At 43.8% G+C, this 25007-nt stretch overlaps 1 long non-coding RNA gene across 1 annotated transcript in view; it reads left to right on the top strand.

Moving 5' to 3' along the window:
* LOC307181436 overlaps positions 1 to 16156 on the top strand; it is a 228154-nt gene extending 211998 nt beyond the window's left edge. Inside the window, exons 2-3 of the long non-coding RNA XR_013826779.1 lie at positions 14495 to 14576; positions 16072 to 16156. This is a non-coding gene — a long non-coding RNA (uncharacterized lncRNA). The remainder of the gene's footprint in view (positions 1 to 14494; positions 14577 to 16071) is intronic.
* Positions 16157 to 25007: the final 8851 nt, after the last annotated feature.

The following is a 25007-nucleotide window of genomic DNA, read 5'->3' as shown; positions in this document are numbered from 1 at the left end:
TTCTTAGGCGTTTAATATGCGGTGTTGAGTCCATTTCGTTGAGCAAGGAGTAGCTCTTGTCTATTCCATATTTGGCATAAGGAACTTTATCTGTGCTCATTTCAATCTCTTGTTTTATGCAGCACCCCAACTCACCTTTCCCCTTAAGCAAGCATAAGTTGGTTTTCTAAATTTGAGACCCTGTTCTGTTCTGTAATTCAGTTCCTGTGTAGCCAAGTTTACATTCCGTGTATTACTGATATCTTATGATGTTTCTTTTTCTGTGTGACTTATTTCAGTTAGAATCATCATACCTGAATCCACTCATTGTGCTGCTAAGGGCCTGATGACACAGATTTCATTGCTGAGTGATATTGCTTTGTAAGTAAATACCACAACTTCTTTATCCATTTTTCACTTTCTGCGATGTTGAACTTGTACTGTAAACGAGGTTCTTGTAAACAGAGCCGTTCCAAACTTTGGGGTGGCTGTGTCTTTTTGATTTTAATTTCCCTAAGCTATAGGACCATAAGTGGAAGTGCCCTAGGTTCTGTTGCTTTGTTTTTTAGATGTTTCAGGAAACACCATACACTTCTCCGGAGTGGATGTTGGCAATTTACATCCCGCCCATCAGCATAACAAGGCTCCCAGTTCTCCATGGCCTGTCCTGCCTTTCTGGATTTTACACTTTTTTCAGATGGCCCTTTTGACCGGGGGGAAGTGAGACTTCATTGCAGTGCAGATTTCCTTTGCAAGCTTGCTTGGTTGGCCAAAAAGGGCGTATGCGTTTTTTCCTGAATATATTCAGGAAAAAACGCATACGCCCTTTTTGGCCAAGTGCATCATTGTGGACGTTCTGCCTCTTTTCCTATGCTTTCAGTGCAATTCCAGTCTACATCCTGAAATCGGTTTCCTGCAATTCTGCCCCGCTTTCAAGTCCTCTTGGCAGCCTTACTTCAGTCTATTTTTGGACGATAGCTGTCATTTATAACTCTGCAGGTTTGTGTATTTCAGTGCCCCTGAGCTCCTTTCTTCAACTCGCTTTCTTTTGAGCTGGCCGCAACACCGCAGGATGGCTTCAGGCCCTAATCTGGTTCCGGTACGGCACGCTGAGCCTTTGGTTATTTCCTCTTCCTGTTGGGAAATGAGAGTTAAATTTGCCCGTCCAGACACCTCCAGCTAGCCTCTCATTGGTTCTCGATATTCCTGTTCATCTTCCGCAGAAATTGTAAACTGGGCCAAACAAGAGGTTAAAGGCGCTGACTCTCCAAGTGGGGAGAGTGTTAGTAAAGTGTCTGGAATGTTGCACCCGAGTACCAGGGGAGGAAAACTGAGACATATTTGAACACGTCTCCCGATCACATGGTTGATCATACTCTGGGTTCCACATGCATGTTTTAGCTGAAGGAAGAATACCTAAAACCTGGGTAGTTGAAACCCGTGGAATGGGTACCATGCAATATGACTTCAAAGGGTCTTCATTTGCTCACCGAACCTCTCCAATCCTATCACTGCTGCGTTTATGCCCCTGTACACATGCTTGATTCTCTTTCGGAGACATAGCAATCCATAGGTTTTAAGATACTTACTAGTCAGGTACATTCTTAGGCGTTTAATATGCGGTGTTGAGTCCATTTCGTTGAGCAAGGAGTAGCTCTTGTCTATTCCATATTTGGCTTAAGGAACTTTATCTGTGCTCATTTCAATCTCTGGTTTTATGCAGCAACCCAACTCACCATTCCCCTTAAGCAAGCATAAGTTGGTTTTCTAAATTTGAGACCCTGTTCTGTTTTGGAATGCAGTTCCTGTGTAGCCAAGTTTACATTCCGTGTATTACTGATATCTTATGATGTTTCTTTTTCTGTGTGACTTATTTCAGTTAGAATCATCGTACCTGAATCTACTCATTATGCTGCTACGGGCCTGATGACATAGATTTCATTGCTGCGTGATACTGCATTGTACGTAAGTATCTCAAGTTCTTTATCCATTTTTCACTTTCTGCGATGTTGAACTTGTACTGTAAACGAGGTTCTTGTAAACAGAGCCGTTCCAAACTTTGGGGTGGCTGTGTCTTTTTGATTTTAATTTCCCTAAGCTATAGGACCATAAGTGGAAGTGCCCTAGGTTCTGTTGCTTTGTTTTTTAGATGTTTCAGGAAACACCATACACTTCTCCCGAGTGCTTGTTGGCAATTTACATCCCGCCCATCAGCATAACAAGGCTCCCAGTTCTCCATGGCCTGTCCTGCCTTTCTGGATTTTACACTTTTTTCAGATGGCCCTTTTGACCGGGGGGAAGTGAGACTTCATTGCAGTGCAGATTTCCTTTGCAAGCTTGCTTGGTTGGCCAAAAAGGGCGTATGCGTTTTTTCCTGAATATATTCAGGAAAAAACGCATACGCCCTTTTTGGCCAAGTGCATCATTGTGGACGTTCTGCCTCTTTTCCTATGCTTTCAATGCAATTCCAGTCTACCTCCTGAAATCGGTTTCCTGCAATTCTGCCCCGCTTTCAAGTCCTCTTGGCACCCTTACTTCCGTCTATTTTTGGACGATAGCTGTCATTTATAACTCTGCAGGTTTGTGAATTTCAGTGCCCCTGAGCTCCTTTCTTCAACTCGCTTTCTTTTGAGCTGGCCGCAACCCCGCAGGATGGCTTCAGGCCCTAATCTGGTTCCGGTACGGCACGCTGAGCCTTTGGTTAATTCCTCTTCCTGGTGGGAAATGAGAGTTAAATTTGCCCGTCCAGACACCTCCAGCTAGTCTCTCATTGGTTCTCGCTATTCCTGTTCATCTTCCGCAGAAATTGCAAACTGGGCCAAACAGGAGGTTAAAGGCGCTGACTCTCCAAGTGGGGAGAGTGTTAGTAAAGCGTCTGGAATGTTGCACCATAGTACCGGGGTACGAAAACTGAGACATATTTGAACACGTCTCCCGATCACATGGTTGATCATACTCTGGGTTCCACATGCATGTTTTAGCTGAAGGAAGAATACCTAAAACCTGGGTAGTTGAAACCCGTGGAATGGGTAACATGCAACATGACTTCAAAGGGTCTTCATTTGCTCACCGAACCTCTCCAATCCTATCACTGCTGCGTTTATGCCCCTGTACACATGCTTGATTCTCTTTCAGAGACATAGCAATCTATAGGTTTTAAGATACTTACTAGTCGGGTACATTCTTAGGCGTTTAATATGCGGTGTTGAGTCCATTTCGTTGAGCAAGGAGTAGCTCTTGTCTATTCCATATTTGGCTTAAGGAACTTTATCTGTGCTCATTTCAATCTCTTGTTTTATGCAGCACCCCAACTCACCTTTCCCCTTAAGCAAGCATAAGTTGGTTTTCTAAATTTGAGACCCTGTTCTGTTCTGTAATTCAGTTCCTGTGTAGCCAAGTTTACATTCCGTGTATTACTGATATCTTATGATGTTTCTTTTTCTGTGTGACTTATTTCAGTTAGAATCATCATACCTGAATCCACTCATTGTGCTGCTAAGGGCCTGATGACACAGATTTCATTGCTGAGTGATATTGCTTTGTAAGTAAATACCACAACTTCTTTATCCATTTTTCACTTTCTGCGATGTTGAACTTGTACTGTAAACGAGGTTCTTGTAAACAGAGCCGTTCCAAACTTTGGGGTGGCTGTGTCTTTTTGATTTTAATTTCCCTAAGCTATAGGACCATAAGTGGAAGTGCCCTAGGTTCTGTTGCTTTGTTTTTTAGATGTTTCAGGAAACACCATACACTTCTCCGGAGTGGTTGTTGGCAATTTACATCCCGCCCATCAGCATAACAAGGCTCCCAGTTCTCCATGGCCTGTCCTGCCTTTCTGGATTTTACACTTTTTTCAGATGGCCCTTTTGACCGGGGGGAAGTGAGACTTCATTGCAGTGCAGATTTCCTTTGCAAGCTTGCTTGGTTGGCCAAAAAGGGCGTATGCGTTTTTTCCTGAATATATTCAGGAAAAAACGCATACGCCCTTTTTGGCCAAGTGCATCATTGTGGACGTTCTGCCTGTTTTCCTATGCTTTCAATGCAATTCCAGTCTACATCCTGAAATCGGTTTCCTGCAATTCTGCCCCGCTTTCAAGTCCTCTTGGCAGCCTTACTTCAGTCTATTTTTGGACGATAGCTGTCATTTATAACTCTGCAGGTTTGTGTATTTCAGTGCCCCTGAGCTCCTTTCTTCAACTCGCTTTCTTTTGAGCTGGCCGCAACACCGCAGGATGGCTTCAGGCCCTAATCTGGTTCCGGTACGGCACGCTGAGCCTTTGGTTATTTCCTCTTCCTGTTGGGAAATGAGAGTTAAATTTGCCCGTCCAGACACCTCCAGCTAGCCTCTCATTGGTTCTCGATATTCCTGTTCATCTTCCGCAGAAATTGTAAACTGGGCCAAACAAGAGGTTAAAGGCGCTCACTCTCCAAGTGGGGAGAGTGTTAGTAAAGTGTCTGGAATGTTGCACCCGAGTACCAGGGGAGGAAAACTGAGACATATTTGAACACGTCTCCCGATCACATGGTTGATCATACTCTGGGTTCCACATGCATGTTTTAGCTGAAGGAAGAATACCTAAAACCTGGGTAGTTGAAACCCGTGGAATGGGTACCATGCAATATGACTTCAAAGGGTCTTCATTTGCTCACCGAACCTCTCCAATCCTATCACTGCTGCGTTTATGCCCCTGTACACATGCTTGATTCTCTTTCGGAGACATAGCAATCCATAGGTTTTAAGATACTTACTAGTCAGGTACATTCTTAGGCGTTTAATATGCGGTGTTGAGTCCATTTCGTTGAGCAAGGAGTAGCTCTTGTCTATTCCATATTTGGCTTAAGGAACTTTATCTGTGCTCATTTCAATCTCTGGTTTTATGCAGCAACCCAACTCACCATTCCCCTTAAGCAAGCATAAGTTGGTTTTCTAAATTTGAGACCCTGTTCTGTTTTGGAATGCAGTTCCTGTGTAGCCAAGTTTACATTCCGTGTATTACTGATATCTTATGATGTTTCTTTTTCTGTGTGACTTATTTCAGTTAGAATCATCGTACCTGAATCTACTCATTATGCTGCTACGGGCCTGATGACATAGATTTCATTGCTGCGTGATACTGCATTGTACGTAAGTATCTCAAGTTCTTTATCCATTTTTCACTTTCTGCGATGTTGAACTTGTACTGTAAACGAGGTTCTTGTAAACAGAGCCGTTCCAAACTTTGGGGTGGCTGTGTCTTTTTGATTTTAATTTCCCTAAGCTATAGGACCATAAGTGGAAGTGCCCTAGGTTCTGTTGCTTTGTTTTTTAGATGTTTCAGGAAACACCATACACTTCTCCCGAGTGCTTGTTGGCAATTTACATCCCGCCCATCAGCATAACAAGGCTCCCAGTTCTCCATGGCCTGTCCTGCCTTTCTGGATTTTACACTTTTTTCAGATGGCCCTTTTGACCGGGGGGAAGTGAGACTTCATTGCAGTGCAGATTTCCTTTGCAAGCTTGCTTGGTTGGCCAAAAAGGGCGTATGCGTTTTTTCCTGAATATATTCAGGAAAAAACGCATACGCCCTTTTTGGCCAAGTGCATCATTGTGGACGTTCTGCCTCTTTTCCTATGCTTTCAATGCAATTCCAGTCTACATCCTGAAATCGGTTTCCTGCAATTCTGCCCCGCTTTCAAGTCCTCTTGGCACCCTTACTTCCGTCTATTTTTGGACGATACCTGTCATTTATAACTCTGCAGGTTTGTGAATTTCAGTGCCCCTGAGCTCCTTTCTTCAACTCGCTTTCTTTTGAGCTGGCCGCAACACCGCAGGATGGCTTCAGGCCCTAATCTGGTTCCGGTACGGCACGCTGAGCCTTTGGTTAATTCCTCTTCCTGGTGGGAAATGAGAGTTAAATTTGCCCGTCCAGACACCTCCAGCTAGTCTCTCATTGGTTCTCGCTATTCCTGTTCATCTTCCGCAGAAATTGCAAACTGGGCCAAACAGGAGGTTAAAGGGACTGACTCTCCAAGTGGCGAGAGTGTTAGTAAAGCGTCTGGAAGGTTGCACCCGAGTACCAGGGCAGGAAAACTGAGACATATTTGAACACGTCTCCCGATCACATGGTTGATCATACTCTAGGTTCCACATGCATGTTTTAGCTGAAGGAAGAATACCTTAAACCTGGGTAGTTGAAACCCATGGAATGGGTACCATGCAATATGACTTCAAAGGGTCTTCATTTGCTCACCGAACCTCTCCAATCCTATCACTGCTGCGTTTATGCCCCTGTACACATGCTTGATTCTCTTTTGGAGACATAGCAATCCATAGGTTTTACGATACTTACTAGTCAGGTACATTCTTAGGCGTTTAATATGGGGTGTTAAGTCCCTTTCGTTGAGCAAGGAGTAGCTCTTGTCTATTCCATATTTGGCTTAAGGAACTTTATCTGTGTTCATTTCAATCTCTGGTTTTATGCAGCACCCCAACTCACCTTTCCCCTTAAGCAAGCATAAGTTGGTTTTCTAAATTTGAGAACCTGTTCTGTTTTGGAATTCAGTTCCTGTGTAGCCAAGTTTACATTCCGTGTATTAGTGATATCTTATGATGTTTCTTTTTCTGTGTGACTTATTTCAGTTAGAATCATCGTACCTGAATCTACTCATTATGCTGCTACGGGCCTGATGACATAGATTTCATTGCTGAGTGATACTGCATTGTACGTAAGTACCACAAGTTCTTTATCCATTTTTCACTTTCTGCGATGTTGAACTTGTACTGTAAACGAGGTTCTTGTAAACAGAGCCGTTACAAACTTTGGGGTGGCTGTGTCTTTTTGATTTTAATTTCCCTAAGCTATAGGACCATAAGTGGAAGTGCCCTAGGCTCTGTTGCTTTGTTTTGTAGATGTTTCAGGAAACACCATACACTTCTCCCAAGTGTCTGTTGGCAATTTACATCCCGCCCCTCAGCATAACAAGGCCCCCAGTTCTCAATGGCCTGTTGCCTTTCTGGATTTTACACTTTTTTCAGATGGCCCTTTTGACCGATGGGAAGTGAGACTTCATTGTAGCGCAGATTTCCTTTGCAAGCTTGCTTGGTTGGCCAAAAAGGGTGTATGCGTTTTTTCCTGAATATATTCAGGAAAAAACGCATACGCCCTTTTTGGCCAAGTGCATCATTGTGGACGTTCTGCCTCTTTTCCTATGCTTTCAATGCAATTCCAGTCTACCTCCTGAAATCGGTTTCCTGCAATTCTGCCCCGCTTTCAAGTCCTCTTGGCACCCTTACTTCCGTCTATTTTTGGACGATAGCTGTCATTTATAACTCTGCAGGTTTGTGAATTTCAGTGCCCCTGAGCTCCTTTCTTCAACTCGCTTTCTTTTGAGCTGGCCGCAACCCCGCAGGATGGCTTCAGGCCCTAATCTGGTTCCGGTACGGCACGCTGAGCCTTTGGTTAATTCCTCTTCCTGGTGGGAAATGAGAGTTAAATTTGCCCGTCCAGACACCTCCAGCTAGTCTCTCATTGGTTCTCGCTATTCCTGTTCATCTTCCGCAGAAATTGCAAACTGGGCCAAACAGGAGGTTAAAGGCGCTGACTCTCCAAGTGGGGAGAGTGTTAGTAAAGCGTCTGGAATGTTGCACCATAGTACCGGGGTACGAAAACTGAGACATATTTGAACACGTCTCCCGATCACATGGTTGATCATACTCTGGGTTCCACATGCATGTTTTAGCTGAAGGAAGAATACCTAAAACCTGGGTAGTTGAAACCCGTGGAATGGGTAACATGCAACATGACTTCAAAGGGTCTTCATTTGCTCACCGAACCTCTCCAATCCTATCACTGCTGCGTTTATGCCCCTGTACACATGCTTGATTCTCTTTCAGAGACATAGCAATCTATAGGTTTTAAGATACTTACTAGTCGGGTACATTCTTAGGCGTTTAATATGCGGTGTTGAGTCCATTTCGTTGAGCAAGGAGTAGCTCTTGTCTATTCCATATTTGGCTTAAGGAACTTTATCTGTGCTCATTTCAATCTCTTGTTTTATGCAGCACCCCAACTCACCTTTCCCCTTAAGCAAGCATAAGTTGGTTTTCTAAATTTGAGACCCTGTTCTGTTCTGTAATTCAGTTCCTGTGTAGCCAAGTTTACATTCCGTGTATTACTGATATCTTATGATGTTTCTTTTTCTGTGTGACTTATTTCAGTTAGAATCATCATACCTGAATCCACTCATTGTGCTGCTAAGGGCCTGATGACACAGATTTCATTGCTGAGTGATATTGCTTTGTAAGTAAATACCACAACTTCTTTATCCATTTTTCACTTTCTGCGATGTTGAACTTGTACTGTAAACGAGGTTCTTGTAAACAGAGCCGTTCCAAACTTTGGGGTGGCTGTGTCTTTTTGATTTTAATTTCCCTAAGCTATAGGACCATAAGTGGAAGTGCCCTAGGTTCTGTTGCTTTGTTTTTTAGATGTTTCAGGAAACACCATACACTTCTCCGGAGTGGTTGTTGGCAATTTACATCCCGCCCATCAGCATAACAAGGCTCCCAGTTCTCCATGGCCTGTCCTGCCTTTCTGGATTTTACACTTTTTTCAGATGGCCCTTTTGACCGGGGGGAAGTGAGACTTCATTGCAGTGCAGATTTCCTTTGCAAGCTTGCTTGGTTGGCCAAAAAGGGCGTATGCGTTTTTTCCTGAATATATTCAGGAAAAAACGCATACGCCCTTTTTGGCCAAGTGCATCATTGTGGACGTTCTGCCTGTTTTCCTATGCTTTCAATGCAATTCCAGTCTACATCCTGAAATCGGTTTCCTGCAATTCTGCCCCGCTTTCAAGTCCTCTTGGCAGCCTTACTTCAGTCTATTTTTGGACGATAGCTGTCATTTATAACTCTGCAGGTTTGTGTATTTCAGTGCCCCTGAGCTCCTTTCTTCAACTCGCTTTCTTTTGAGCTGGCCGCAACACCGCAGGATGGCTTCAGGCCCTAATCTGGTTCCGGTACGGCACGCTGAGCCTTTGGTTATTTCCTCTTCCTGTTGGGAAATGAGAGTTAAATTTGCCCGTCCAGACACCTCCAGCTAGCCTCTCATTGGTTCTCGATATTCCTGTTCATCTTCCGCAGAAATTGTAAACTGGGCCAAACAAGAGGTTAAAGGCGCTCACTCTCCAAGTGGGGAGAGTGTTAGTAAAGTGTCTGGAATGTTGCACCCGAGTACCAGGGGAGGAAAACTGAGACATATTTGAACACGTCTCCCGATCACATGGTTGATCATACTCTGGGTTCCACATGCATGTTTTAGCTGAAGGAAGAATACCTAAAACCTGGGTAGTTGAAACCCGTGGAATGGGTACCATGCAATATGACTTCAAAGGGTCTTCATTTGCTCACCGAACCTCTCCAATCCTATCACTGCTGCGTTTATGCCCCTGTACACATGCTTGATTCTCTTTCGGAGACATAGCAATCCATAGGTTTTAAGATACTTACTAGTCAGGTACATTCTTAGGCGTTTAATATGCGGTGTTGAGTCCATTTCGTTGAGCAAGGAGTAGCTCTTGTCTATTCCATATTTGGCTTAAGGAACTTTATCTGTGCTCATTTCAATCTCTGGTTTTATGCAGCAACCCAACTCACCATTCCCCTTAAGCAAGCATAAGTTGGTTTTCTAAATTTGAGACCCTGTTCTGTTTTGGAATGCAGTTCCTGTGTAGCCAAGTTTACATTCCGTGTATTACTGATATCTTATGATGTTTCTTTTTCTGTGTGACTTATTTCAGTTAGAATCATCGTACCTGAATCTACTCATTATGCTGCTACGGGCCTGATGACATAGATTTCATTGCTGCGTGATACTGCATTGTACGTAAGTATCTCAAGTTCTTTATCCATTTTTCACTTTCTGCGATGTTGAACTTGTACTGTAAACGAGGTTCTTGTAAACAGAGCCGTTCCAAACTTTGGGGTGGCTGTGTCTTTTTGATTTTAATTTCCCTAAGCTATAGGACCATAAGTGGAAGTGCCCTAGGTTCTGTTGCTTTGTTTTTTAGATGTTTCAGGAAACACCATACACTTCTCCCGAGTGCTTGTTGGCAATTTACATCCCGCCCATCAGCATAACAAGGCTCCCAGTTCTCCATGGCCTGTCCTGCCTTTCTGGATTTTACACTTTTTTCAGATGGCCCTTTTGACCGGGGGGAAGTGAGACTTCATTGCAGTGCAGATTTCCTTTGCAAGCTTGCTTGGTTGGCCAAAAAGGGCGTATGCGTTTTTTCCTGAATATATTCAGGAAAAAACGCATACGCCCTTTTTGGCCAAGTGCATCATTGTGGACGTTCTGCCTCTTTTCCTATGCTTTCAATGCAATTCCAGTCTACATCCTGAAATCGGTTTCCTGCAATTCTGCCCCGCTTTCAAGTCCTCTTGGCACCCTTACTTCCGTCTATTTTTGGACGATACCTGTCATTTATAACTCTGCAGGTTTGTGAATTTCAGTGCCCCTGAGCTCCTTTCTTCAACTCGCTTTCTTTTGAGCTGGCCGCAACACCGCAGGATGGCTTCAGGCCCTAATCTGGTTCCGGTACGGCACGCTGAGCCTTTGGTTAATTCCTCTTCCTGGTGGGAAATGAGAGTTAAATTTGCCCGTCCAGACACCTCCAGCTAGTCTCTCATTGGTTCTCGCTATTCCTGTTCATCTTCCGCAGAAATTGCAAACTGGGCCAAACAGGAGGTTAAAGGGACTGACTCTCCAAGTGGCGAGAGTGTTAGTAAAGCGTCTGGAAGGTTGCACCCGAGTACCAGGGCAGGAAAACTGAGACATATTTGAACACGTCTCCCGATCACATGGTTGATCATACTCTAGGTTCCACATGCATGTTTTAGCTGAAGGAAGAATACCTTAAACCTGGGTAGTTGAAACCCATGGAATGGGTACCATGCAATATGACTTCAAAGGGTCTTCATTTGCTCACCGAACCTCTCCAATCCTATCACTGCTGCGTTTATGCCCCTGTACACATGCTTGATTCTCTTTTGGAGACATAGCAATCCATAGGTTTTACGATACTTACTAGTCAGGTACATTCTTAGGCGTTTAATATGGGGTGTTAAGTCCCTTTCGTTGAGCAAGGAGTAGCTCTTGTCTATTCCATATTTGGCTTAAGGAACTTTATCTGTGTTCATTTCAATCTCTGGTTTTATGCAGCACCCCAACTCACCTTTCCCCTTAAGCAAGCATAAGTTGGTTTTCTAAATTTGAGAACCTGTTCTGTTTTGGAATTCAGTTCCTGTGTAGCCAAGTTTACATTCCGTGTATTAGTGATATCTTATGATGTTTCTTTTTCTGTGTGACTTATTTCAGTTAGAATCATCGTACCTGAATCTACTCATTATGCTGCTACGGGCCTGATGACATAGATTTCATTGCTGAGTGATACTGCATTGTACGTAAGTACCACAAGTTCTTTATCCATTTTTCACTTTCTGCGATGTTGAACTTGTACTGTAAACGAGGTTCTTGTAAACAGAGCCGTTACAAACTTTGGGGTGGCTGTGTCTTTTTGATTTTAATTTCCCTAAGCTATAGGACCATAAGTGGAAGTGCCCTAGGCTCTGTTGCTTTGTTTTGTAGATGTTTCAGGAAACACCATACACTTCTCCCAAGTGTCTGTTGGCAATTTACATCCCGCCCCTCAGCATAACAAGGCCCCCAGTTCTCAATGGCCTGTTGCCTTTCTGGATTTTACACTTTTTTCAGATGGCCCTTTTGACCGATGGGAAGTGAGACTTCATTGTAGCGCAGATTTCCTTTGCAAGCTTGCTTGGTTGGCCAAAAAGGGTGTATGCGTTTTTTCCTGAATATATTCAGGAAAAAACGCATACGCCCTTTTTGGCCAAGTGCATCATTGTGGACGTTCTGCCTCTTTTCCTATGCTTTCAATGCAATTCCAGTCTACCTCCTGAAATCGGTTTCCTGCAATTCTGCCCCGCTTTCAAGTCCTCTTGGCAGCCTTACTTCAGTCTATTTTTGGACGATAGCTGTCATTTATAACTCTGCAGGTTTGTGAATTACAGTGCCCCTGAGCTCCTTTCTTCAACTTGCTTTCTTGTGACCTGGCCGCAACACCGCAGGACGGCTTCAGGCCCTAATCTGGTTCCGGCCCGGCATGCTGAGCCTTTGGTTAATTCCTCTTCCTGGTGGGAAATGAGAGTTAAATTTGCCCGTCCAGACACCTCCAGCTAGCCTCTCATTGGTTCTCGCTATTCCTGTTCATCTTCCGCAGAAATTGCAAACTGGGCCAAACAGGAGGTTAAAGGGACTGACTCTCCAAGTGGGGAGAGTGTTAGTAAAGCGTCTGGAATGTTGCACCCGAGTACCAGGGGAGGAAAACTGAGACATATTTGAACACGTCTCCCATTCACATGGTTGATCATACTCTGAGTTCCACATGCATGTTTTAGCTGAAGGAAGAATACCTTAAACCTGGAGAGTTGAGACCCGTGTAATGGGTACCATGCAATATGACTTCAAAGGGTCTTCATTTGATCACCGAACCTCTCCAATCCTATCACTGCTGCGCTTATTCCCCTGTACACATGCTTGATTCTCTTTTGGAGACATAGCAATCCATAGGTTTTAAGATACTTACTAGTCAGGTACATTCTTAGGGGTTTAATATGGGGTTTTGAGTCCATTTCGCTGAGCAAGGAGTAGCTCTTGTCTATTCCATATTTGGCTTAAGGAACTTTATCTGTGCTCATTTCAATCTCTGGTTTTATGCAGCACCCCAACTCACCTTTCCCCTTAAGCAAGCATAAGTTGGTTTTCTAAATTTGAGACCCTGTTCTGTTTTGGAATGCAGTTCCTGTGTAGCCAAGTTTACATTCCGTGTATTAGTGATATCTTATGATGTTTCTTTTTCTGTGTGACTTATTTCAGTTAGAATCATCGTACCTGAATCCACTCATTATGCTGCTACGAGCCTGATGACATAGATTTCATTGCTGAGTGATACTGCATTGTACGTAAGTACCACAAGTTCTTTATCCATTTTTCACTTTCTGCGATGTTGAACTTGTACTGTAAACGAGGTTCTTGTAAACAGAGCCGTCCCAAACTTTGGGGTGGCTGTGTCTTTTTGATTTTAATTTCCCTAAGCTATAGGACCATAAGTGGAATTGCCCTGGGTTCTGTTGCTTTGTTTTTTCGATGTTTCAGGAAACACCATACACTTCTCCCAAGTGGTTGTTGGCAATTTACATCCCGCCCTTCAGCATAACAAGGCTCCCAGTTCTCCATGGCCTGTCCTGCCTTTCTGGATTTTACACTTTTTTCAGATGGCCCTTTTGACCGGGGGGAAGTGAGACTTCATTGTAGTGCAGATTTCCTTTGCAAGCTTGCTTGGTTGGCCAAAAAGGGCGTATGCGTTTTTTCCTGAATATATTCAGGAAAAAACGCATACGCCCTTTTTGGCCAAGTGCATCATTGTGGACGTTCTGCCTCTTTTCCTATGCTTTCAATGCAATTCCAGTCTACCTCCTGAAATCGGTTTCCTGCAATTCTGCCCCGCTTTCAAGTCCTCTTGGCAGCCTTACTTCAGTCTATTTTTGGACGATAGCTGTCATTTATAACTCTGCAGGTTTGTGAATTACAGTGCCCCTGAGCTCCTTTCTTCAACTCACTTTCTTTTGAGATGGCCGCAACACCGCAGGATGGCTTCAGGCCCTAATCTGGTTCCGGCACGGCACACTGAGCCTTTGGTTAATTCCTCTTCCTGGTGGGAAATGAGAGTTAAATTTGCCCGTCCAGACACCTCCAGCTAGCCTCTCATTGGTTCTCGCTATTCCTGTTCATCTTCCGCAGAAATTGCAAACTGGGCCAAACAGGAGGTTAAAGGGACTGACTCTCCAAGTCGGGAGAGTGTTAGTAAAGCGTCTGGAATGTTGCACCCGAGTACCAGGTAACGAAAACTGAGACATATTTGAACACGTCTCCCGATCACATGGTTGATCATACTCTAGGTTCCACATGCATGTTTTAGCTGAAGGAAGAATACCTTAAACCTGGAGAGTTGAGACCCGTGTAATGGGTACCATGCAATATGACTTCAAAGGGTCTTCATTTGCTCACCGAACCTCTCCAATCCTATCACTGCTGCGTTTATGCCCCTGTACACATGCTTGATTCTCTTTCGGAGACATAGCAATCCATAGGTTTTACGATACTTACTAGTCAGGTACATTCTTAGGCGTTTAATATGCGGTGTTGAGTCCATTTCATTGAGCAAGGAGTAGCTCTTGTCTATTCCATATTTGGCTTAAGGAACTTTATCTGTGCTCATTTCAATCTCTGGTTTTATGCAGCACCCCAACTCACCTTTCCCCTTAAGCAAGCATAAGTTGGTTTTCTAAATTTGAGACCCTGTTCTGTTCTGTAATTCAGTTCCTGTGTAGCCAAGTTTACATTCCGTGTATTACTGATATCTTATGATGTTTCTTTTTCTGTGTGACTTATTTCAGTTAGAATCATCATACCTGAATCCACTCATTGTGCTGCTAAGGGCCTGATGACACAGATTTAATTGCTGAGTGATATTGCTTTGTAAGTAAATACCACAAGTTCTTTATCCATTTTTCACTTTCTGCGATGTTGAACTTGTACTGTAAACAAGGTTCTTGTAAACAGAGCCGTTCCAAACTTTGGGGTGGCTGTGTCTTTTTGATTTTAATTTCCCTAAGCCTAGGACCATAAGTGGGAGTGCCCTAGGTTCTGTTGCTTTGTTTTTTAGATGTTTCAGGAAACACCATACACTTCTCCCGAGTGGTTGTTGGCAATTTACATCCCGCCCATCAGCATAACAAGGCTCCCAGTTCTCCATGGCCTGTCCTGCCTTTCTGGATTTTACACTTTTTTCAGATGGCCCTTTTGACCGGGGGGAAGTGAGACTTCATTGTAGTGCAGATTTCCTTTGCAAGCTTGCTTGGTTGGCCAAAAAGGGCGTATGCGTTTTTTCCTGAATATATTCAGGAAAAAACGCATACGCCCTTTTTGGCCAAGTGCATCATTGTGGACGTTCTGCCTCTTTTCCTATGCTTTCAATGCAATTCCAGTCTACCTCCTGAAATCGGTTTCCTGCAATTCTGCCCCGCTTTCAAGTCCTCTTGGCAGCCTTACTTCAGTATATTTTTGGACGATAGCTGTCATTTATAACTCTGCAGGTTTGTGAATTACAGTGACCCTGAGCTCCTTTCTTCAACTCGCTTTCTTTTGAGCTGGCCGCAACACCGCAGGATGGCTTCAGGCCCTAATCTGGTTCCGGCACGGCACGCTGAGCCTTTGGTTAATTCCTCTTCCTGGTGGGAAATGAGAGTTAAATTTGCCCGTCCAGACACCTCCAACTAGCCTCATTGGTTCTCGCTATTCCTGTTCATCTTCCGCAGAAATTGCAAACTGGGCCAAACAGGAGGTTAAAGGGACTGACTCTCCAAGTCGGGAGAGTGTTAGTAAAGCGTCTGGAATGTTGCACCCGAGTACCAGGGTATGAAAACGGAGACATATTTGAACACGTCTCCCGATCACATGGTTGATCATACTCTAGGTTCCACATGCATGTTTTAGCTGAAGGAAGAATACCTTAAACCTGGAGAGTTGAGACCCGTGGAATGGGTACCATGCAATATGACTTCAAAGGGTCTTCATTTGCTCACCGAACCTCTCCAATCCTATCACTGCTGCGTTTATGCCCCTTTACACATGCTTGATTCTCTTTTGGAGACATAGCAATCCATAGGTTTTACGATACTTACTAGTCAGGTACATTCTTAGGCGTTTAATATGCGGTGTTGAGTCCATTTCATTGAGCAAGGAGTAGCTCTTGTCTATTCCATATTTGGCTTAAGGAACTTTATCTGTGCTCATTTCAATCTCTGGTTTTATGCAGCACCCCAACTCACCTTTACCCTTAAGCAAGAATAAGTTGGTTTTCTAAATTTGAGACCCTGTTCTGTTGTGTAATTCAGTTCCTGTGTAGCCAAGTTTACATTCCGTGTATTACTGATATCTTATGATGTTTCTTTTTCTGTGTGACTTATTTCAGTTAGAATCATCATACCTGAATCCACTCATTGTGCTGCTAAGGGCCTGATGACACAGATTTAATTGCTGAGTGATATTGCTTTGTAAGTAAATACCACAAGTTCTTTATCCATTTTTCACTTTCTGCGATGTTGAACTTGTACTGTAAACAAGGTTCTTGTAAACAGAGCCGTTCCAAACTTTGGGGTGGCTGTGTCTTTTTGATTTTAATTTCCCTAAGCCTAGGACCATAAGTGGGAGTGCCCTAGGTTCTGTTGCTTTGTTTTTTAGATGTTTCAGGAAACACCATACACTTCTCCCGAGTGGTTGTTGGCAATTTACATCCCGCCCATCAGCATAACAAGGCTCCCAGTTCTCCATGGCCTGTCCTGCCTTTCTGGATTTTACACTTTTTTCAGATGGCCCTTTTGACCGGGGGGAAGTGAGACTTCATTGTAGTGCAGATTTCCTTTGCAAGCTTGCTTGGTTGGCCAAAAAGGGCGTATGCGTTTTTTCCTGAATATATTCAGGAAAAAACGCATACGCCCTTTTTGGCCAAGTGCATCATTGTGGACGTTCTGCCTCTTTTCCTATGCTTTCAATGCAATTCCAGTCTACCTCCTGAAATCGGTTTCCTGCAATTCTGCCCCGCTTTCAAGTCCTCTTGGCAGCCTTACTTCAGTATATTTTTGGACGATAGCTGTCATTTATAACTCTGCAGGTTTGTGAATTACAGTGACCCTGAGCTCCTTTCTTCAACTCGCTTTCTTTTGAGCTGGCCGCAACACCGCAGGATGGCTTCAGGCCCTAATCTGGTTCCGGCACGGCACGCTGAGCCTTTGGTTAATTCCTCTTCCTGGTGGGAAATGAGAGTTAAATTTGCCCGTCCAGACACCTCCAACTAGCCTCATTGGTTCTCGCTATTCCTGTTCATCTTCTGCAGAAATTGCAAACTGGGCCAAACAGGAGGTTAAAGGGACTGACTCTCCAAGTCGGGAGAGTGTTAGTAAAGCGTCTGGAATGTTGCACCCGAGTACCAGGGTATGAAAACTGAGACATATTTGAACACGTCTCCCGATCACATGGTTGATCATACTCTAGGTTCCACATGCATGTTTTAGCTGAAGGAAGAATACCTTAAACCTGGTTAGTTGAAACCCGTGGAATGGGTACCATGCAATATGACTTCAAAGGGTCTTCATTTGCTCACCGAACCTCTCCAATCCTATCACTGCTGCGTTTATGCCCCTGTACACATGCTTGATTCTCTTTCGGAGACATAGCAATCCATAGGTTTTAAGATACTTACTAGTCAGATACATTCTTAGGCGTTTAATATGCGGTGTTGAGTCCATTTCGTTGAGCAAGGAGTAGCTCTTGTCTATTCCATATTTGGCTTAAGGAACTTTATCTGTGCTCATTTCAATCTCTGGTTTTATGCAGCACCCCAACTCACCTTTCCCCTTAAGCAAGAATAAGTTGGTTTTCTAAATTTGAGACCCTGTTCTGTTCTGTAATTCAGTTCCTGTGTAGCCAAGTTTACATTCCGTGTATTACTGATATCTTATGATGTTTCTTTTTCTGTGTGACTTATTTCAGTTAGAATCATCATACCTGAATCCACTCATTGTGCTGCTAAGGGCCTGATGACACAGATTTCATTGCTGAGTGATATTGCTTTGTAAGTAAATACCACAAGTTCTTTATCCATTTTTCACTTTCTGCGATGTTGAACTTGTACTGTAAACGAGGTTCTTGTAAACAGAGCCGTTCCAAACTTTGGGGTGGCTGTGTCTTTTTGATTTTAATTTCCCTAAGCCTAGGACCATAAGTGGAAGTGCCCTAGGTTCTGTTGCTTTGTTTTTTAGATGTTTCAGGAAACACCATACACTTCTCCCGAGTGGTTGTTGGCAATTTACATCCCGCCCATCAGCATAACAAGGCTCCCAGTTCTCCATGGCCTGTCCTGCCTTTCTGGATTTTACACTTTTTTCAGATGGCCCTTTTGACCGGGGGGAAGTGAGACTTCATTGTAGTGCAGATTTCCTTTGCAAGCTTGCTTGGTTGGCCAAAAAGGGCGTATGCGTTTTTTCCTGAATATATTCAGGAAAAAACGCATACGCCCTTTTTGGCCAAGTGCATCATTGTGGACGTTCTGCCTCTTTTCCTATGCTTTCAATGCAATTCCAGTCTACCTCCTGAAATCGGTTTCCTGCAATTCTGCCCCGCTTTCAAGTCCTCTTGGCAGCCTTACTTCAGTCTATTTTTGGACAATAGCTGTCATTTATAACTCTGCAGGTTTGTGAATTACAGTGCCCCTGAGCTCCTTTCTTCAACTCGCTTTCTTTTGAGCTGGCCGCAACACCGCAGGAAGGCTTCAGGCCCTAATCTGGTTCCGGCACGGCACGCTGAGCCTTTGGTTAATTCCTCTTCCTGGTGGGAAATGAGAGTTAAATTTGCCCGTCCAGACACCTCCAACTAGCCTCATTGGTTCTCGCTATTCCTGTTCATCTTCCGCAGAAATTGCAAACTGGGCCAAACAGGAGGTTAAAGGGACTGACTCTCCAAGTGGGGAGAGTGTTAGTAAAGCGTCTGGAATGTTGCACCCGAGTACCAGGGTATGAAAACTGAGACATATTTGAACACGTCTCCCGATCACATGGTTGATCATACTCTAGGTTCCACATGCATGTTTTAGCTGAAGGAAGAATACCTTAAACCTGGTTAGTTGAAACCCGTGGAATGGGTACCATGCAATATGACTTCAAAGGGTCTTCATTTGCTCACCGAACCTCTCCAATCCTATCACTGCTGCGTTTATGCCCCTGTACACATGCTTGATTCTCTTTCGGAGACATAGCAATCCATAGGTTTTAAGATACTTACTAGTCAGGTACATTCTTAGGCGTTTAATATGCGGTGTTGAGTCCATTTCGTTGAGCAAGGAGTAGCTCTTGTCTATTCCATATTTGGCTTAAGGAACTTTATCTGTGCTCATTTCAATCTCTGGTTTTATGCAGCACCCCAACTCACCTTTCCCCTTAAGCAAGCATAAGTTGGTTTTCTAAATTTGAGACCCTGTTCTTTTCTGTAATTCAGTTCCTGCGTAGCCAAGTTTACATTCCGTGTATTACTGATATCTTATGATGTTTCTTTTTCTGTGTGACTTATTTCAGTTAGAATCATCATACCTGAATCCACTCATTGTGCTGCTAAGGGCCTGATGACACAGATTTAATTGCTGAGTGATATTGCTTTGTAAGTAAATACCACATCTTCTTTATCCATTTTTCACTTTCTGCGATGTTGAATTTGTACTGTAAACGAGGTTCTTGTAAACAGAGGCGTCCCAAACTTTGGGGTGGCTGTGTCTTTTTGATTTTAATTTCCCTAAGCTATAGGACCATAAGTGGAAGTGCCCTAGGTTCTGTTGCTTTGTTTTTTAGATGTTTCAGGAAACACCATACACTTCTCCCGAGTGGTTGTTGGCAATTTACATCCCGCCCATCAGCATAACAAGGCTCCCAGTTCTCCATGGCCTGTCCAGCCTTTCTGGATTTTACACTTTTTTCAGATGGCCCTTTTGACCGTGGGGAAGTGAGACTTCATTGTAGTGCAGATTTCCTTTGCAAGCTTGTTTGGTTGGCCAAAAAGTGCGTATGCGTCTTTTCCTGAATATATTCAGGAAAAGACGCATACGCCCTTTTTGGCCAAGTGCATCATTGTGGACGTTCTGCCTCTTTTCCTATGCTTTCAATGCAATTCCAGTCTACCTCCTGAGATCGGTTTCCTGCAATTCTGCCCCGCTTTCAAGTCCTCTTGGCAGCCTTACTTCAGTCTATTTTTGGACGATAGCTGTCATTTATAACTCTGCAGGTTTGTGAATTCCAGTGCCCCTGAGCTCCTTTCTTCAACTCGCTTTCTTGTGACCTGGCCGCAACACCGCAGGATGGCTTCAGGCCCTAATCTGGTTCTGGCAAGGCACGCTGAACCTTTGGTTATTTCCTCTTCCTGGTGGGAAATGAGAGTTAAATTTGCCCGTCCAGACACCTCCAGCTAGTCTCTCATTGGTTCTCGCTATTCCTGTTCATCTTCCGCAGAAATTGCAAACTGGGCCAAACAGGAGGTTAAAGGGACTGACTCCCCAAGTCGGGAGAGTGTTAGTAAAGCGTCTGGAAGGTTGCACCCGAGTACCAGGGGAGGAAAACTGAGACATATTTGAACACGTCTCCCGATCACATGGTTGATCATACTCTAGGTTCCACATGCATGTTTTAGCTGAAGGAAGAATACCTTAAACCTGGGTAGTTGAAACCCATGGAATGGGTACCATGCAATATGACTTCAAAGGGTCTTCATTTGCTCACCGAACCTCTCCAATCCTTCACTGCTGCGTTTATGCCCCTGTACACATGCTTGATTCTCTTTTGGAGACATAGCAATCCATAGGTTTTAAGATACTTACTAGTCAGGAACATTCTTAGGCGTTTAATATGGGGTGTTGAGTCCATTTCGTTGAGCAAGGAGTAGCTCTTGTCTATTCCATATTTGGCTTAAGGAACTTTATCTGTGCTCATTTCAATCTCTCGTTTTATGCAGCACCCCAACTCACCTTTACCCTTAAGCAAGAATAAGTTGGTTTTCTAAATTTGAGACCCTGTTCTGTTCTGTAATTCAGTTCCTGTGTAGCCAAGTTTCCATTCCGTGTATTACTGATATCTTATGATGTTTCTTTTTCTGTGTGACTTACTTCAGTTAGAATCATCACACCTGAATCCACTCATTGTGCTGCTAAGGGCCTGATGACACAGATTTCATTGCTGAGTGATATTGCTTTGTAAGTAAATACCACAACTTCTTTATCCATTTTTCAATTTCTGCGATGTTGAACTTGTACTGTAAATGAGGTTCTTGTAAACAGAGGCGTCCCAAACTTTGGGGTGGCTGTGTCTTTTTGATTTTAATTTCCCTAAGCTATAGGACCATAAGTTGCAGTGCCCTTGGATCTGTTGCTTTGTTTTTTAGATGTTTCAGGAAACACCATACACTTCTCCCGAGTGGTTGTTGGCAATTTACATCCCGCCCATCAGCATAACAAGGCTCCCAGTTCTCCATGGCCTGTCCTGCCTTTCTGGATTTTACACTTTTTTCAGATGGCCCTTTTGACCGGGGGGAAGTGAGACTTCATTGTAGTGCAGATTTCCTTTGCAAGCTTGCTTGGTTGGCCAAAAAGGGCGTATGCGTTTTTTCCTGAATATATTCAGGAAAAAACGCATACGCCCTTTTTGGCCAAGTGCATCATTGTGGACGTTCTGCCTCTTTTCCTATGCTTTCAATGCAATTCCAGTCTACCTCCTGAAATCGGTTTCCTGCAATTCTGCCCCGCTTTCAAGTCCTCTTGGCAGCCTTACTTCAGTATATTTTTGGACGATAGCTGTCATTTATAACTCTGCAGGTTTGTGAATTACAGTGACCCTGAGCTCCTTTCTTCAACTCGCTTTCTTTTGAGCTGGCCGCAACACCGCAGGATGGCTTCAGGCCCTAATCTGGTTCCGGCACGGCACGCTGAGCCTTTGGTTAATTCCTCTTCCTGGTGGGAAATGAGAGTTAAATTTGCCCGTCCAGACACCTCCAACTAGCCTCATTGGTTCTCGCTATTCCTGTTCATCTTCTGCAGAAATTGCAAACTGGGCCAAACAGGAGGTTAAAGGGACTGACTCTCCAAGTCGGGAGAGTGTTAGTAAAGCGTCTGGAATGTTGCACCCGAGTACCAGGGTATGAAAACTGAGACATATTTGAACACGTCTCCCGATCACATGGTTGATCATACTCTAGGTTCCACATGCATGTTTTAGCTGAAGGAAGAATACCTTAAACCTGGTTAGTTGAAACCCGTGGAATGGGTACCATGCAATATGACTTCAAAGGGTCTTCATTTGCTCACCGAACCTCTCCAATCCTATCACTGCTGCGTTTATGCCCCTGTACACAGGCTTGATTCTCTTTCGGAGACATAGCAATCCATAGGTTTTAAGATACTTACTAGTCAGATACATTCTTAGGCGTTTAATATGGGGTGTTGAGTCCATTTCGTTGAGCAAGGAGTAGCTCTTGTCTATTCCATATTTGGCTTAAGGAACTTTATCTGTGCTCATTTCAATCTCTGGTTTTATGCAGCACCCCAACTCACCTTTACTCTTAAGCAAGAATAAGTTGGTTTTCTAAATTTGAGACCCTGTTCTGTTCTGTAATTCAGTACCTGTGTAGCCAAGTTTACATTCCGTGTATTACTGATATCTTATGATGTTTCTTTTTCTGTGTGACTTATTTCAGTTAGAATCATCATACCTGAATCCACTCATTGTGCTGCTAAGGGCCTGATGACACAGATTTCATTGCTGAGTGATATTGCTTTGTAAGTAAATACCACAACTTCTTTATCCATTTTTCACTTTCTGTGATGTTGAACTTGTACTGTAAACGAGGTTCTTGTAAACAGAGCCGTTCCAAACTTTGGGGTGGCTGTGTCTTTTTGATTTTAATTTCCCTAAGCTATAGGACCATAAGTGGAAGTGCCCTAGGTTCTGTTGCTTTGTTTTTTAGATGTTTCAGGAAACACCATACACTTCTCCCGAGTGGTTGTTGGCAATTTACATCCCGCTGATCAGCATAACAAGGCTCCCAGTTCTCCATGGCCTGTCCTGCCTTTCTGGATTTTACACTTTTTTCAGATGGCCCTTTTGACCGGGGGGAAGTGAGACTTCATTGTAGTGCAGATTTCCTTTGCAAGCTTGCTTGGTTGGCCAAAAAGGGCGTATGCGTTTTTTCCTGAATATATTCAGGAAAAAACGCATACGCCCTTTTTGGCCAAGTGCATCATTGTGGACGTTCTGCCTCTTTTCCTATGCTTTCAATGCAATTCCAGTCTACCTCCTGAAATCGGTTTCCTGCAATTCTGCCCCGCTTTCAAGTCCTCTTGGCAACCTTACTTCAGTATATTTTTGGACGATAGCTGTCATTTATAACTCTGCAGGTTTGTGAATTACAGTGCCCCTGAGCTCCTTTCTTCAACTCGCTTTCTTGTGAGCTGGCCACAACACCGCAGGATGGCTTCAGGCCCTAATCTGGTTCCGGTATGGCACGCTGAGCCTTTGGTTATTTCCTCTTCCTGGTGGGAAATGAGAGTTAAATTTGCCCGTCCAGACACCTCCAGCTAGCCTCTCATTGGTTCTCGCTATTCCTGTTCATCTTCCGCAGAAATTGCAAACTGGGCCAAACAGGAGGTTAAAGGCGCTGACTCTCCAAGTGGGGAGAGTGTTAGTAAAGCGTCTGGAATGTTGCACCCGAGTACCAGGGGAGGAAAACTGAGACATATTAGAACACGTCTCCCGATCACATGGTTGATCATACTCTAGGTTCCACATGCATGTTTTAGCTGAAGGAAGAATACCTAAAACCTGGGTAGTTGAAACCCGTGGAATGGGTACCATGCAATGTGACTTCAAAGGGTCTTCATTTGCTCACCGAACCTCTCCAATCCTATCACAGCTGCGTTTATGCCCCTGTACACATGCTTGATTCTCTTTTGGAGACATAGCAATCTATAGGTTTTAAGATACTTACTAGTCAGGTACATTCTTAGGCGTTTAATATGCGGTGTTGAGTCCATTTCGTTGAGCAAGGAGTAGCTCTTGTCTATTCCATATTTGGCTTAAGGAACTTTATCTGTGCTCATTTCAATCTCTGGTTTTATGCAGCACCCCAACTCACCTTTCCCCTTAAGCAAGCATAAGTTGGTTTTCTAAATTTGAGACCCTGTTCTGTTCTGTAATTCAGTTCCTGCGTAGCCAAGTTTACATTCCGTGTATTACTGATATCTTATGACGTTTCTTTTTCTGTGTGACTTATTTCAGTTAGAATCATCATACCTGAATCCACTCATTGTGCTGCTAAGGGCCTGATGGCACAGATTTAATTGCTGAGTGATATTGCTTTGTAAGTAAATACCACAAGTTCTTTATCCATTTTTCACTTTCTGCGATGTTGAATTTGTACTGTAAACGAGGTTCTTGTAAACAGAGGCGTCCCAAACTTTGGGGTGGCTGTGTCTTTTTGATTTTAATTTCCCTAAGCTATAGGACCATAAGTGGAAGTGCCCTAGGTTCTGTTGCTTTGTTTTTTAGATGTTTCAGGAAACACCATACACTTCTCCCGAGTGGTTTTTGGCAATTTACATCCCGCCCATCAGCATAACAAGGCTCCCAGTTCTCCATGGCCTGTCCTGCCTTTCTGGATTTTACACTTTTTTCAGATGGCCCTTTTGACCGGGGGGAAGTGAGACTTCATTGTATTGCAGATTTCCTTTGCAAGCTTGCTTGGTTGGCCAAAAAGGGCGTATGCGTTTTTTCCTGAATATATTCAGGAAAAAACGCATACGCCCTTTTTGGCCAAGTGCATCATTGTGGACGTTCTGCCTCTTTTCCTATGCTTTCAATGCAATTCCAGTCTACCTCCTGAGATCGGTTTCCTGCAATTCTGCCCCGCTTTCAAGTCCTCTTGGCAGCCTTACTTCAGTCTATTTTTGGACGATAGCTGTCATTTATAACTCTGCAGGTTTGTGAATTACAGTGCCCCTGAGCTCCTTTCTTCAACTCGCTTTCTTGTGACCTGGCCGCAACACCGCAGGATGGCTTCAGACCCTAATCTGGTTCTGGCACGGCACGCTGAGCCTTTGGTTATTTGCTCTTCCTGGTGGGAAATGAGAGTTAAATTTGCCCGTCCAGACACCTCCAGCTAGTCTCTCGTTGGTTCTCGCTATTGCTGTTCATCTTCCGCAGAAATTGCAAACTGGGCCAAACAGGAGGTTAAAGGGACTGACTCTCCAAGTGGCGAGAGTGTTAGTAAAGCGTCTGGAATGTTGCACCCGAGTACCAGGTGAGGGAAACTGACACATATTTG

This window comes from Stenella coeruleoalba (genome assembly GCF_951394435.1).
Source record: "Stenella coeruleoalba genome assembly, contig: scaffold_29, whole genome shotgun sequence".
NCBI lineage: Eukaryota > Metazoa > Chordata > Mammalia > Artiodactyla > Delphinidae > Stenella > Stenella coeruleoalba.
The sequence above is the reverse complement of the archived record's forward strand: the minus strand, read 5'-3'. Positions and strand labels throughout refer to the sequence as shown.